The sequence below is a fragment of the Periplaneta americana genome, chromosome 9 (genome assembly GCF_040183065.1).
Source record: "Periplaneta americana isolate PAMFEO1 chromosome 9, P.americana_PAMFEO1_priV1, whole genome shotgun sequence".
Classification (NCBI taxonomy): Eukaryota; Metazoa; Arthropoda; class Insecta; order Blattodea; family Blattidae; genus Periplaneta; species Periplaneta americana.
The window spans coordinates 34,353,141-34,369,179 of NC_091125.1; positions in this window are offsets into that span (position 1 = coordinate 34,353,141).

Here is a 16,039-nt window from a genome sequence, read left to right on the forward strand (position 1 = left end):
CAGCGCATCGATATTGCTAGTAATGAATATATATACTGGGCAGGCGTACACAAACTTCCTGGAAAACACCATACCTCATGTTTTAGAAGACACTCCACTGATCAATCGTCAACACATTCACTTCTTGTATGATGGCACTCCTGCACACTTCACTTCAGTCGTACGGGTCGCCGGTACTTGGATCGAAGGTTTCCTGATCGATGAATAGATAGAGGTGGCCCAATTGCTTGGCCTCCAAGCTCACCTGATCTGAACCCTCTCGAGTGTATTAAAATCATTGGTTTATTCGTCTCCGGTGCCTGATTTGGAATCCCTTCGGAATCGAATTGTGGCATGTTCTGAGGACATACGCAATACTCCTGGAGTTTGGGATCGTGTTCGCAGGTCAATGAGACATCGATGTGAGGTCTGTATTCAAGCAGGAGGTAGACATTTTGAACATCTTCTGTAATGACAACGACCTGCGGAAAGAAAAACGTTCCGGTGAATTCCAATGTTGTGAAGGCCATAACTCGGAAATGAAGCATTTCCGGACACATGTTGTAATGAACTATTTTGTTTGTCTACATGTGGGAAATACATACCTGAAATTATGCCCCATATTTTTTAAACACCCTGTATTTATATCTTTGGCACACCGTTCTTCTGTTTACATATCTGTGTTACCCATTTTCCTCGAATTATTGGGCGTATTTAGTTCATATCCAAATTTTATGGTTCAACTCATCTGAAAGTGACACTTATGAAACAGATTAATCTCATTATTAGGTCAGTCAAATTAAACTCGGCCATCGCTAATAGAAAGAAAGAAATTAAACTTACTGTTTAACACTCTCCATAGCTCCATAGTTGTTTATACAGTTCTCAAACTGTGACATCAGGTAACGGATATCGGTTTCATAGAATCCTTGGAAGAGAACCAATGTTTAACAGCATTTTGCACCGGTTTGTTTGAAGGAAATGTGATGCTTGTTAGGTTTTTCTTCAAGGTTAATACATATGGAAAATGCATGGAGTTAAGTCTGGGCTGTAAGAGGACTGTGTTAGTGTTTCCCAGCGAAACCTTTGAAACTCGGCCTTGCTGACATGTCAGTGTGAGTTCAAGCATTTTCATGGGGTAAAATAAAAAATATCACTCTTCTTGTCAAAAGGTCTGGGTGTTTATTCTTCATGTTTCCTCCAAGAAGCACACGAGTACCAGTAGAGCGCTGTGTATAAATTCATCATTTTTCCACATTCCAGAAATTCCACTAACAATGGACCTGGATTATTAAAAAAAAACTGTAACTTGACTTTCCCTGCAATTCCTTGGAACTTGAGCTCTTTAGGGTGAGGATATCCGGTGTGTTTACATTTCATGTTAGACCGACGAGAGTGTGACTTAAAATGATGTCACCAGAACTCATCACCTGTCATAATGTTATACAAGAACTAATCTCCTTCCTCAATATCGTCTGATTTCTTTTGGCAGACTCTCACACGTTCGGCTCTCTATTCATAAACATTGTGGCACCCACTGTGCGCAAATTTTGCAGGAATTTGTGGATCATTTTATGGATACTTCCGAGCTGACAGGAATAAGCTGAGATCGTTTATTGTTGTTCTCTCGAATAAGAGCATCATATTGAATTGAATTTGACATGATAGTCTTGAGTGCTTGTCTTGGTGGTAGGTTGTCTTGTCCACTCACCTCAATCATTTACAGCTGATTTTATTATGTAGGTCTCCACATATACTGTAAACATTGTGCTTGCATTTCAACACGTGTAAGTCCTTTTGGAGTCGAAAAGGAATTGCACCACGTTCTTCACTTTTGGACTCCTCTATCTCACACCAGTAGTTTTCCTTTTTTCATTTAATCGGAGTAACAGTGACGAGTATGCCAACAACACTTACCAATAGAAAGTCCGTAATTATTATTGCTGATATCTCTAAAGTGAATTCTGGTTAGTCACAAGTTAAGAAATGTTACTATTTTGTTGAGTCAGATACACTTTGCAGGAATATGAAATGTATAATATTGTCTTATTATTTTATGAATTTTGTAGCGTAATAAATTGTAAATCTATATTTTTTAATGAAGAATTTTCTGCCTTGTTGGACCAGAAAATAAAGATTTTTTGAAGTGACCAAATAGCCAACGAACTTAGATTAGTACTGTTTCATCTTAACCAGCGCAGACTAGTTTCCGTGAATGCAAGTCGCTGTACCTTATAATACGAGCAAACAGGCAGGCTTTCTTTTGTCCCGCCTGGACTGGACTTATAAAACCCGGATTGAATGGGCCAGTCTTAAAAGTTAACTTGCTTTGTAGCTTCAAGAGAACCCGAGCCTGACGGCAAGCAGTTACGGGCGTGAGTCTTGTCTGATTTACCGGTGTCTAGTAAATAGTGCCAAAATATTCTATATCCTTTCCATGTTACGTTAGTTCTGTTATAGTTACTATCTACACCATCTGCAGTGAACGCCCCCTGTATCTCGCTATACAGTTATTCACAATAATCACAGTGCCTGCTTGTGTGCGTCATGGAAATGCAGAAGTGCGTTTCAAAAATAGGAAATTCTTTAATAGTGTTAGACGGTTAACGTTGTGGGAAGAAGTGTGTACCGAAGAACGACGAAACACTTTGGAATTGCAACGCTAAATTTATACAGTTATGTAAGTTGGCAACTATATTTTGCCAAGTGAAACATAACATTCACATGGACGTGGTATAAATAAAATTAACAGAAAAATAGTAAAGAGCAGTGTAAATGAAGGCGATAGAAGATAGTTTTGACGGAATTTACATATGATTTTAATGAATACCAAAAAATTTTGGCGGTATTTATAAGCACATTTCCGGAGTTTAGCAGCCCCCTAAAAGAACTACTGTACGTTTTATTGAGTAAAGAAAATGTTGTGTTTAATGTATAAATTTTATGGGTGAATTAATTCGTAAACTTTAGATACCAAGAAACGATTACGCGTATGATGGATAGCAGACAGAATACTAAAAACCATTTTTTCGATATTGTATCAGAATTGCTGAAAGCTTATATCCGCTTGTAGATCGGATAACTCAACTGGTAGTATAACTGCTATAACTAAAAGATCTCAGGATCAATCCCTGGTTCTGGTGGAATCTTTCTCGTTGTCAAAACTTCCAAACTTGTCTCGGAGCCACAATATCCTTTCAGATTTGAGTAGTGATATAGTCCATTCGTTATCTCGTGAAACTTACTTGCGTGTCAGGGGAAGAAGAAAGTGGAGTGAGAAACTTCCCTTCCTAGCTAGGCTTCCACTTGTAGCTAGCGAGCACATTTACCTCCACTATAAGATTCTTTCTACATACTATGACGCATGCAAGCATTTGGTTTCACGAGATAACGAATGATCTACAACGGATCTTTTCCGCAGGTAAAAGCGGTCGGAGAGTGTACAGTGCGATTATTTAGTCCTGACAGTCGCTGACAATGTGCGCCTGGGTCAGGCGAGTCCATTAAGTTACGCCAAGGGGTGTTCAGGTTAGTCTGTCGTCTGCAGTCAAAGCGATCGGATGTCCCGTATGCGGTATAGCGTTACAGTTTTCTGAGCTGTACTGCATTCCTTAACCGACCGCTCGCCCTTATCTCTACTCCAGAACTCTCCCCACTACTACTATTACTTCCCCTCTTTCACGTTGCTGAGCTGTCAGGACTAAATAATCTGTCACCACACCATCTCATTTTAGTGCCGATAACTTGAAAGCGTAGCGCTTTTACCTCCATGCCACTCATACACTACCGATCAAAAGTTTTCGATCACCTATCACAACTATGGATTTGTAGTTAAAACAGGGATTTCGTTTTGAATATTCTATCATATCATAATGCTAGAGAGAGAAAATATTTATTTTGTTGGTCTAGTTAGGTTTTGCGATGTGTCTGTACATTGAAATAAAGTATATAGTTGTTTTCATAGCCGATCGAAGTCTTTAGACCGGTAGTGTAGGCTATATCCTCATAGTGTGTAAAAGGGATGCTTCTACATTTACCTTTTATAATCCTGCGGAAATATCTAAACTGGTCTTTCATTTCATTGTAAGGTTTTTATATACTTCGCTTAATGAGGAAGAAAATATTTCCACGTTCAACATCAGTGATGCCTGACTGTCAGCGGAACACAGTTTCAGAACCATTGGGCTAAGTTAGCTATACTGATAACACTCCATTTTGTGTTGAATTATTTCATAGTACAAAGGTTGAACGGAAAGAGGAAACCTTTCATTGTACGATATGCATTTGCAATTCTACGATGTTAAATTGCGACACAGAAATGGGAACAAACAAATACGTGCGTACAATACTGATAGTAGTCTTTATCCTGGTTTGTCCGCGCCTTGCGATTGCATAATAATCACTACACTTAAACACTTTTTCAGGATTCACATACCAATGTGAATGGGGGAATCTACATAGCATTCTTTCAGGAGCAAAAACACAGATATGGGAAGCCTTTGTTTTTTCGATTAAACCAACTTTATTGCCTACTAACTGACGACCCCATTAATGAACCTACAATAAATTGGACATCAAATTTTTTAAACCTGGAATTCTGTGTAGTAGCATACTATAATCCCTCTCCACGTATGGAATTCAAATGGTGGTTCTTTTCCTATTTTTATGTAAAAAAAAAAAACAGCTGTAACTTACTGTACGAGTGCACGTTAAATGTTGGTCGAAGGCAAACCAACATGCTTCCCTATAAGCTGTATAATACAAAAGCTCCAACAATACACTAATCTGGGGCAGAGACTGCCCCACTAGGATAACGAATGCGTCTTCCCTCGCATTTCTATGGGCAATAACTCCCGAATTTCAGTTCAGTGGCTCTCGAGTTAGCCAGAGGTTAAACCTCCTGGTCCTATTAGAGTATAGGGTCATTCGCTGGATCCCTGCCAAATGCGGTACCCACACTTATACATGCCTCTGTTGTGCGACTAATCATCCATTGCACAAACATTTTGCAAATAAAATAAAACACAATTATTGCTTTCTGTTTGCTTGAAACGATTAGCACGCCCACTGCATTTAGAAACGACGAATATTCAACTCAACTGTGACCAGTCCTTCGGACACGTATAACTTCAGGTCCACTAAGGACGAACATTATTAAGTTCATTTAACGACGCTCTTTCAACTAGTAGGTTATTTAGCATCGATGAAATTGGTGATTGCGAGAAGATATTTGGCGAGGTGAGGCCGAGGATTCATCATGAATTACTTGACATCAAACTTGTATTTATTATCATAGCCCTTTTATTGTGCAGTTTATTTAAATGTCGTATTTGTTATTTTATTACATTTCATTTGTTTTATTCTTCCTTACGTTTTCCCAGTTAACTATTTGTATTAATTGAGTTGCTTTCATTATATTCTAATCTTTAGATCTGTATTTTACTTTCTTTTTTTCTATTATGGTATTTTCATATTGTTTAGGATCGATTTTGTTATGCTATTATTTGTGTAATATGTTAGTATTCTGCTTTCTTGTTAAATTTCACTGCTTGTGTACTTTGTGACCTGATAGAGTGTAAGAGACGGCCTTATGACCTTAATTCTGCCAGTATAAATAAATAAATAAATAAATAAATAAATAAATAAATAAATAAATAAATAAATAAATAAATAAATAAATAAATAAATAAATAAGTGAGTAAGTAGAAAAGTAAATAAGTAAATAAATAACTAACTAAATAAATAAATAAATCAACAAGCAAGCAGACAAATAATAATAATAATAATAATAATAATAATAATAATAATAATAATAATTATTATTATTATTATTATTATTATTATTATAATTATTATTATATTACAGTTGGAGAAAACCTCGAAAATGCCGAACTATGTAACCAGCTGTAATAGGAATCGAACCCATGCCGAGCGCAACTCAGGATCAGCAGGCAAACGCGACTTCCAGCTGAAGTCAGTGGCAAAGGGGGAATATTACGCAAATGAAGACCACCATTGCCATTTGCAGATCATAACTTCAATATCATAATCACTATCACTATTAATAAGTTATTACCCACTTAATAAAAGGTCTGAAGTAAACAAAGAGACGCTAAAAATCTCTACTTGTCAATTATGTTGTAGTCCATTGACAGCAGTTCATTCGCAAGAAATAGCCAGTTATTACCGATCAGCCTTTATAAATAGCAAGTGCTTTTTCCCACCGTGGCTCGATTTCAGACGTGGTCTGAAATTTATTTCTATTGACCAGGACTGCGTGTTTGTCTCTTCCTTTACAGTTGTTCTGTGACGTCCCCGTAGTGGTGCTGCATCATGTGACCACATGGTCAGGGAGATCCGCAGTGTTAGAGGATGTAGTGTTAATATAACAACATACACTCGCCTACACCGTATGTGCGTGAAAGTCGGTGGAAAAAGAGGTTGTACACAAGACAAAAATTTCTCACGAACTTTGTAAAAGCTTGCTAAGACGCAAAATCCTTTAATTTCATTTTTCATTTCATTTATTGTAGGGGAATATGGGGCAGGACGGGGAAGGGGGGCAGGACGGGGTATAGCCTCTATCTTCCCAACAAGTAGTACAATCTACCGAATTTTTTTTTAGAATTTCGTCAACTCATGTAAATATATCATCACACAACACTTACTGCCATTCCTTGCATCTGTTGTATGTTATTCGGTTGCTGCATCATATTGTATCATTCATTTGCAACTTTAAAGTGTTCTATTGTCACACGTAAGTAGAAATGAGATTTATTTAGATAATCTATTTTAATGTCATATTATAGAGTGCTTACCTGGCTTTTAATTTCGAAACTTTCTTAAATTTCGTGCGTTATTTTTCCTGCCAATACCTCATAACTTAGAAATTGTGACTATGCAGCAAAACGGGGTGGGGCATAACAGGACACTACCCGTCTTGCCCTACGTCATATTTAATTAAATTTCATCTCCTGTAATGGGTTGTTCGTTCTGTTGTTTGTCAGAAGAAGGTTGGATTAGATGCGTATCATGTCTGAAATGGACTCACAATTGTTGCGCAGGAGTAGACAGTGAAAACGAGGATGCCACGCACATTTGCGTATTTTGCGAATGACTTTTTCTCAAGTAAACTTGTAAAATGTTGTAGTATTCACACTTTCAGTATATAATTTTTGTCACTTTTGCCATTTAATTATTACAAAAAATAGATACCCAATTTTGCCCCATACGTGGGGCAGAACGGGGCAAAACACACATTTCGAAAAACTAATTTATTTTAAGGTTATAATGGCCAGATTTCACTCGAAGTGCATATTTTTTTACTTGTTTACAGTGTAATAAAAGCATATATGTCATAAAATCCATACATTTACATTATTTGACACCAAATGAAAGCATTCAAACATTAACTATCCCGTCCTGCCCCATGTTCCCCTATTCCATAGATCTTACATTATTATCATTGAAGCTTTAAGATGTGCACGAAGACAAAATTTTACAACATTACAATTCTTTGGCGAGATGTAGTGAGATGAGGTCGAGGATTCGCGATATTCATAAGAACGTAATAGAAATGCAATCGGAAAACCGATGGATGGAAGGATGGTGAAACGAACGAATGAATAGTGAGTGTGTAAATGAATGAGTGCATTGATAGATGGATGAGATTGCTTCAAAAAGTAAGGTAACAGGAGCTCTCCTGGACAAACTACATTTCACTGATATACAGTAGTAGGGCACTGGTACGTATTACTTTTCAACACAGTCACCATGCTTGTTCAAAACTTGTTCCAACTGTAGACCAAGGCATCGATGTCGGCTTAGAGGAAATCTGCGTCAAGTTCCTAAAGCCACGTCATGACGGCTTGCTGAGCGGCCGTATCGGTATTGAATCGTTTCCCATCCAGGTGCTTCTTCAAAGGTCCAAAGATATGGAAATTACTGGGCGCCAGGTCGGAGCTGTAGGGTGATTCAGTATCGGAAACGCCTTTTCGCACCGTACACATCAACAAGCTGACGATGAATTTCTTCTGGTTAGGTGCCCTGCAGACGCAAAAACCGGATCACATTACGTTCTTCCACGTTTGACCATGTCTTCGTGGTGCAGCCACCTTACAACTAATATTGTGAGGGTCTGACGCAAGATATGCACCATCTAATGACTGTGTGTTAAAGCTGTTGTCTGACGGAAAATTCGAAGAAGTGGATGAATATGTCACACCTTGCTTTTTTATTCGCCGTCGTAATTAATTAAAGGACGGATAGGTGGATGGAGGAATAGTCGAGCGGATGGATGTGATGAATAGGTCTTAAAGCTAGTTAGATTGACGGTCTAACGTATACGCATAAGGATTGGTGGGTATATTGATGGATGGGTGGATGGATAGACGGGTGGATGGTTGAATGGATGAATGGGCAGATGGATGGATTATTGATAAGTAAGAATTACTAGAAACTATTATGATATTATATAGGGTAAATGTTGGTAATATTGTGATACTAATAATATTATAGACGTAGTACTTTTTGAGAATTTTTTACAATTTTACTGCGCGAGAGAAGGACCTGTTTTGTGCAGAAACTTGTCCACGAACATTCCCTTAATACGTTGACGCAAGAAACCGATCTTCTTCTCGCTCAGTAAAATTGTAAAAAAAATTTCAAAAAGAACTATCATGATATTATTAGTATCACAATATTATCAACCTTTACCTTAATTACTAAAGATGAAATTCCTATCAAATACGAACTGGAAAATATAGGCCTGTTATGGATCACTCCATAATAAAGATTATCGCGCTGGAAGATAAGACATAAATGATAATTTTAAATATATACATATGGAATAATTGAACATATAAATATGGAATAATTGAATATAGTTTTATAGAAAAATAAAATTATACAATGCTCAAAACTAGAAAACATAAGCTAACAACAGAACTTCTGAAGTAATTTATGGAGATGAACCACTGAAAGAAAAATTATTAGAACTAATATTACCGGCTCCCCAGCCCATTGTGAGCCATTGTCTTTCTCACAGGACTTCGCAACCCACGAAGGGACTTCCGTGATGTGACGTCAGGACGATGCCGGGTCTCCAGCGAGTATAACAGAGGACATTGCTTTAAGAACTGAGAAATATTCACACCCTTAACTGGATTCGAACCCAGTATATTATCCTTAACCGCTGCGGATAACACATGTAGGGAAGTAAAACAAAACACCATCTAACTGGAAAATCGAACCAATCCTTTATATTACATAAAAGAGGCGCAAAATATAAATGTGACAATTACAAAAATCGTAACACCTGTACGTACAAAATCAAAAGTATACTCGAACATTATTTTAAATTATCATATTGACTTTACTCACAGAAATATATTTGTAGGAAGGACAATGTGGTTTCAGATCGGGAGGAAGCTGTACCGAAGTAATATTCACATTCCAGCAATTCCTAGAGAAGAGGAAGGAATTCAATATGAGGTCCTTCTTACTGTACATAGACCACGAAAAAGTCTATAATATAATGTAAATGGAGAATTACTCAGGAGCATATTAAACAAGACGATGCACACGTCAAATTAACTGAGCTCTCACAAATACGGTAGGCCTATGTATACAGGTACCAAATTAAAACTAAATATTTATTAAGGATGGAAAATTTTCCAGACTTAGCCTACTGTAACAAATAAAAACATTAATTGAACTAAATATAAAAAGGATTAGGTGCCTACTATTAGCGAAAACGAAAGATTATTCACAATGTACAAATCTCCGACTAAAATTTAATAGTACTGAAGTATGACATTGAGATATTCAGCTAATAAGGCAATATCTCTTAATGATTCATGTGAATAACACTCAATAGTGAGACTTAATGGAAAAATGATTAAATAGAAAGAAGAATTTTAGTGTTTTAGAAACATTAATTCAAAACCACAAAGATGATACTGATTTAAAATTTGAAATATATAAATTTAATGAATGAAATAATTTAGACATTTCGGAAAACAAATTACAATAAAAAAATAAATAGGGATTATACAATATCACAACCAGAGGAGCAGTCCGCTTCGAGAACGAAAGTTGGTTACTAAGCAAATGATATAGACAGAAGCTGGAAGTAGCACAATAGCTATTTATGTATCAAGTACGCAAATAAGGCTTTAGCGGACGAATTCAGTCAGTGTTCTTGGACGAGGCGTAAACCGAATCCAAAATACGGGATGAGTCCGCTAAAGGTTTTGCGTACGTAATGCATACAATAGTTTTCAATAAAAGCTCCCTAATTATATGAGATAAAATAAAGTAAAAGTAAATATAAAAGGCGTAGTCAGTCAAATGACATATTCTCACCGCCGTCTGATAAACATAATGAAACAATGTTGGTATATTAAAACCCTGGTTAAAGATTGCCATGACGACTTTAGCGGCGCCGCCGAAGTTAAATTTTTCGGACTGATAACAGTCCGAAAAGCCACTATTTTAGAGAGCATGTACTAAAAATAAGACTATTGAGAGCACTAATTGGAATCATTAAATCCGACTCGAGGAGAGAAAAATTTCCGCTATAGGCTAAATTAGAAACTTCCATGGTTGGAAATAAAATTAAGGAATATTATAAGGAAAATTGAAAGTATCACCTTGCATAATTACATGACAGCCACTGGATTGCCTGCCCACAGGAAGACGGAACAGACAGAATTAATGAAAGGACTGATTCTTAGTTTGAGAGAGGAATATAGTATAACATGAAAGCTCTTTCGCAATGAATATTAAATATAAACGTAACACGAACACAGAAGTTTACGGTCAGATTATTTAATGGGTCCATTCACAATGAGTTACAGTACGATTATTTAGTCCTGACAGTCGCCGGCGATGTGCGCCTGGGTCAGGCTAGTCCATTTAGTTACACCAAGGGGTTTTGAATTAGTCATTCCTTGCCTTCAGAGCGATCGGATGTCATGCGTGCGGTAGAGCGGTATTATTCTAGTACAGTTAAGCTTAACTGTATTCCTTTACCGACCGCTCGCCCTTATCTCTACTCCGGAGCTCTCCCCACTACTCCTATTACTTCCCATCTTCGCGTCGCTGAGCTGTCAGGACTAAATAATCGGTCTGACATAAACATTGACATTAACACTACAGTTAAGGCCCATTCATAATGAAAATTAAACATAAATGTAACATAAACACAGAAGTTTGCAGTCAGGTTACCAAATGGGATCATTCACAATGATTCACATAAACACTGACATTAACATTACCGTTAGACATTAACATGAAAGTTTGCTAACTTCAAAATTTTATGTTTATGCTTACGTGATATGGAAACAATATACAATCATAGAACGCTGAAGTACACAACAGCACATGACGAAATGAAGTAGTTGTTATGTTTTTATAGTTACCAAGTATATTTGCGATTATGTTTATGTTCTCATTGTGAATGATGGTATTTTTTTTATTTTACGGTAACCTTTACACCTTTAAGTTAACGTTTACATCATGTATAATTTTCATTGTAAATGGGCCCTTAGACTATAACATGAAATTTTAAGGAGTCCAAACATTCATGTTTATGCTTACGTGATTTGGAAAAAAACATATAATCGTAGGGCGCTGAAGTAGACACCTGAATATGATTAAATGGCATAGTTGTTACGTTTCCATGGTTACCAGGTAGGCCTATCTTTACGGTTATGTTTATGTTCCCATCGTAAATTATATTATGTTTTTTTTAAATTTGACTGTGACGTTAACTTTCTTAAGTTAAAGCCTAAAGGCCTATTCATAATGAAAATTAAACATAAAAACAGGAGTTTTCTGTCACGTTATCAAATGGGATCATCCACAATGATTCACATAAACACTGACATTAACATTACCGTTAGACGTTAACATGAATGTTTGTAAACTCCAAACTTTTTTTTTCTTTATGCTTACTAATTTTGAAAAAAAAAAAAAAAAAAGCACGATCACAAAACGCTGAAGTAGACACCTGAATATGATGAAATAACATCATTGTTATGCTTCCAGGGTTAGACGGTAGGCCTATCTTTGCGGTTATGTTTATGTTCCCATCGTGAATTATATTACGGTTTTTTTAATTTGACTGTAACGTTAACTTTCTTAAGTTAAAGCCTAAAGGCCTCTTCACAATGAAAACTAAACATAAACACAGAAGTATTCTGTCACTTTATCATATGGGATCTTTCACAATGATTCACATAAACACTGACATTAACATTACCATTAGACGTTAACATGAAAGTTTGTAAACTCCAAATTTTCATGTTTATGCTTACGTGATTTGAAAATCATAACCAATCGTAGATCGTTGAAGTACGAGGGAGAGTTAAAAATTAACTTTATATTGTTTTATTAATTGAATATGTACAATAAGACTACAAACACTTTTAACATGCTATAACAGGAACACTTATATTGAACGTAGTGGGGACTACGTTGAAAAGTGATGAAGTGTTTGTAGTCTTATTGTACATATTCAATTAATAAAACGATTTATTAAGGTTATTTTTTGACTCTCCCTCGTATATAACAATATGACGAAATGACACCGTTGTTAGGTTTCCATAGTTACGAAGTATCTTTGCGGTTGTGTTTATGTTCCAATCGTGAATGATGGTAACGTTTACATTCTTAAGTTTACTCTTACGTTATGTTTAATCTTCATTGTGATCGGGCCTTTATTTTTGAAAGTGAATGAGGTATAAGTGTTGAGAGCTTGAAAATAGCAAGCGTTCATGTTTATGTTTACATTATTATAAAGCAATACACAATCATAGAGTGTTGAAGTGAGCAACAGAATAAGATGAAATAACTTCGTTGTTATGTTTCCATGGTTACCAAGTATCTTTGCGGTTATGTTTACCTTCCCAACTGGAATTGTGGTATGTTCTCTTAATTCTACGTTAATGTGTATACTCTGAAGTTAGTGTAGATGTGGCATACGCCTAAACCTAATTATGATGATGGTGATAATTTAAAAAAATGTTCGAAGATAGATATTAATATTTGCCTTTATTTATGTCTGGTAGAATTCTAGTATAAATCTAAAAATTATTAAGCTACTTTGCTCGAAAAAATGTTTAAGACCGTGAATTTGATTAAATAAATGCAGCTGAAGGGGAAAAATCTGGATGCCAGCCATTTTCTTGTAATTTCTTTCATTACCTCCTTCTCCTTTTTTTGTCTTCTTCGCTCAAGCTCCACGCAAGTAATACCTGTTGCGCCTACTTGTCCTCTAGCTGTTTTCTTCTTGGTTGCTCAGTATCTGTTGGTCCTTTAGGTCTATATTTTAGTGAGAAATTCGGACGTGTACTCAGAGCATATTTTCCGGATAGTAATGGATTGGGATTGCGATTCATATTTCTCTTCATCCGATTCTTGGTCAAATATCACATTATTTGAAACGCCTATTTTATGCCAGAAGAGATATTTATACCGGGCTTTCATTTCAAAGCTTCCCAGTGTAAATAACTATTCATTTCAATGAAATTAAATTTAAATTAAAAAAACACGTCAATTTACATAACGAGAGTGAATTTTAAAACTAATGTAAATTGCATTTTAGTTTTCGCCACCTCAGTCCTAATCTCCTTTGAAATTTAAAATGGCATCCTATATTATGATACTTAAATTTGAAAGAGTATTATAGTAATTTATGATACAAGTTTGTGAAATGGGTATTATTTTGACAGGAGTGTAGGTTTGAGAAACGAGGATTGCCCAGTTTCTCAAATACACGATTGTCAAAATACAACTTCACGAATGTGTACCATACAATGTTCTTTCTTCGATAGCCTCAAATTATTTATTATTTCACGCACATTTCATGCACTGGTGTTATTACTTCATGCACACTATGCTCACTTCACGCACTCGTGTTCAAAAGGCTCACTTTACACACTGCTAACAGTCCATGAAATTGCACTTCACGCACTGTCGTAGAAAATAATAATATACGTTACAAGAGCGGTATGTTGACGGTTTCATGTTCGAGGAAAAGGTTGAAAAAGCGAAACGTAGTTGAGCTTTTTTAATTTCCGAGAACATGAAAACAAACATACCGCTCGTGTATCGTACATTATTTTGTGCGAAGATCGTTTATTACATACCTGAAAGACGAATTTCTAATTAGTTGCAATGAAATCTCCATGTTGGTTTCTGTTTAATGACGGCAACTTCGGAACACCAAAATATCTTTCTTCAACATTGTTGCTGTAAAATGTTTTCTGTGTTTACTATACTCCAGCAGGCCGTGATATACGTCTGTCTTTTTTTCCCCAGTCTATAAATGCGAACTTAAAACAAACGGTAAGGTTATGTAATGATTTATTTTTCACTTTAATATTTTAACAATATTACTTATATAACATATTGCAGTAATAACATCGGCATCTGGAATCTCGTTGATTTTTTCACGGCTTCCTTAATGTTACTTGTATCAGGAATGCAATAAGTTTCGTGGAGTAGTAGACTTTACTTAATTAATTAACATTGCAATTTAGGTGAAATTGCAGTGGTAAGTTTCCAATTTATAATTATTACTATGTTAAACGTCTCTAAAAATAATATGTTAAAAGCCTAAAGCAGTAAAATGAATGTGGTGCTTAAGCGGTAAGAAGAGGGAAATTGTTATGTGTGTTACGTTGGGAATACTGAATGTGGTATTTCACACTTACCGCGTATTGGTTCTGTGCGGAAAACAAGCAAATACGCACGATCTCGCACAAAATAGTTTATATACCTTATTCATTTCTTCTCAGATCTCTTTTTCTCTATAATCACCTGGCAACCTGGATTGTTGTTATTGTCAGTTGGTTGTGGGATGAAAACACAGTTAATTTTAAATAATTTCCTATATTAATTTAATTAAATTTACTAATTTAAATGTTCAAAATGTTCTCCAATGTTGACTAGACAGTAATATAGCCAATTTTGGAACTGCTCTATATAGCATTGTCATAGTATCAAAACCATACATAAATAACGTAAATCCAAACTCCGGCTTTTATTATCGTCTTTCCTCTTTTAAATTGTAAAGATTAGGTTTATAATACATTACAACAATATTCCTTGGTATTAGTGTTGTTGTTTAGTCAACTGTCCGAAGACAGGTTTGAACCTCATAAGTGACACCAATTAGGCATCACTCATGAAATACGAAAATGTGAAGTCTTGATTGTTCAGTCTTTGACTTATTTATTGTAGCAAAATATTTAAAGTTATTTTACTAATACATGTTAGTGAACGTTTTCGCCCTTGTTATGGGCATCATCAGACTACTAAGTAGATATCTATGTAAGAAAGTAAATCCGTTACACATATTGCAATAGACAAGTTTAAAAGTTAAAAAACAAGCATAAATTAACAATAAATTATTAAAAATGATTGACAAAATTACAGGTAAAATTTATTGGCAAATTATACATATTTAATAAAAAACCTACTAAAAATTGTTTGTATAAGACGAGTTAAAAAAATACGAAGCAATGCTTTGCTATCGGGTACATTATTAAATGTATACTTTACGCGAAGTAAAAAAAACTAAGTCAGGAGTTGATGAGGTAGGGTGGCCAGTTCCTTTCCCCCTCCATTTCATACATCATTGACTAGTAACATATTATTATACTAATCAGATTTCAGATGAATACAAACAATTCTTCTTCCTCTAACACATATCGTCAAGTGAGATCTACTGCCTGATAATTAATGTACATATCAGCCAGAACCTCAATCAGAGGTAGTATTAATGTTACTACCTGAAATAATCTGCAACCGACAGTAGTCATTGTAATTTTATTCTCTTCAGCTCTGATGAACAATAACAACAATCTAGGTTGTCATGTGACTATAAAAAACAAAAGATGTAAGAACAAGTGAATGGGATGTGTAAATAATTCAATACACTTTAGTATTTAAGTATCATAATGAGTGTCATTTGAAATTTCGAAGGAGTGTGAAGGGGTGAAACCTAAAATACAAATAAGAAAGGCTGTCAACTTTCCTCTCAACATCTAAA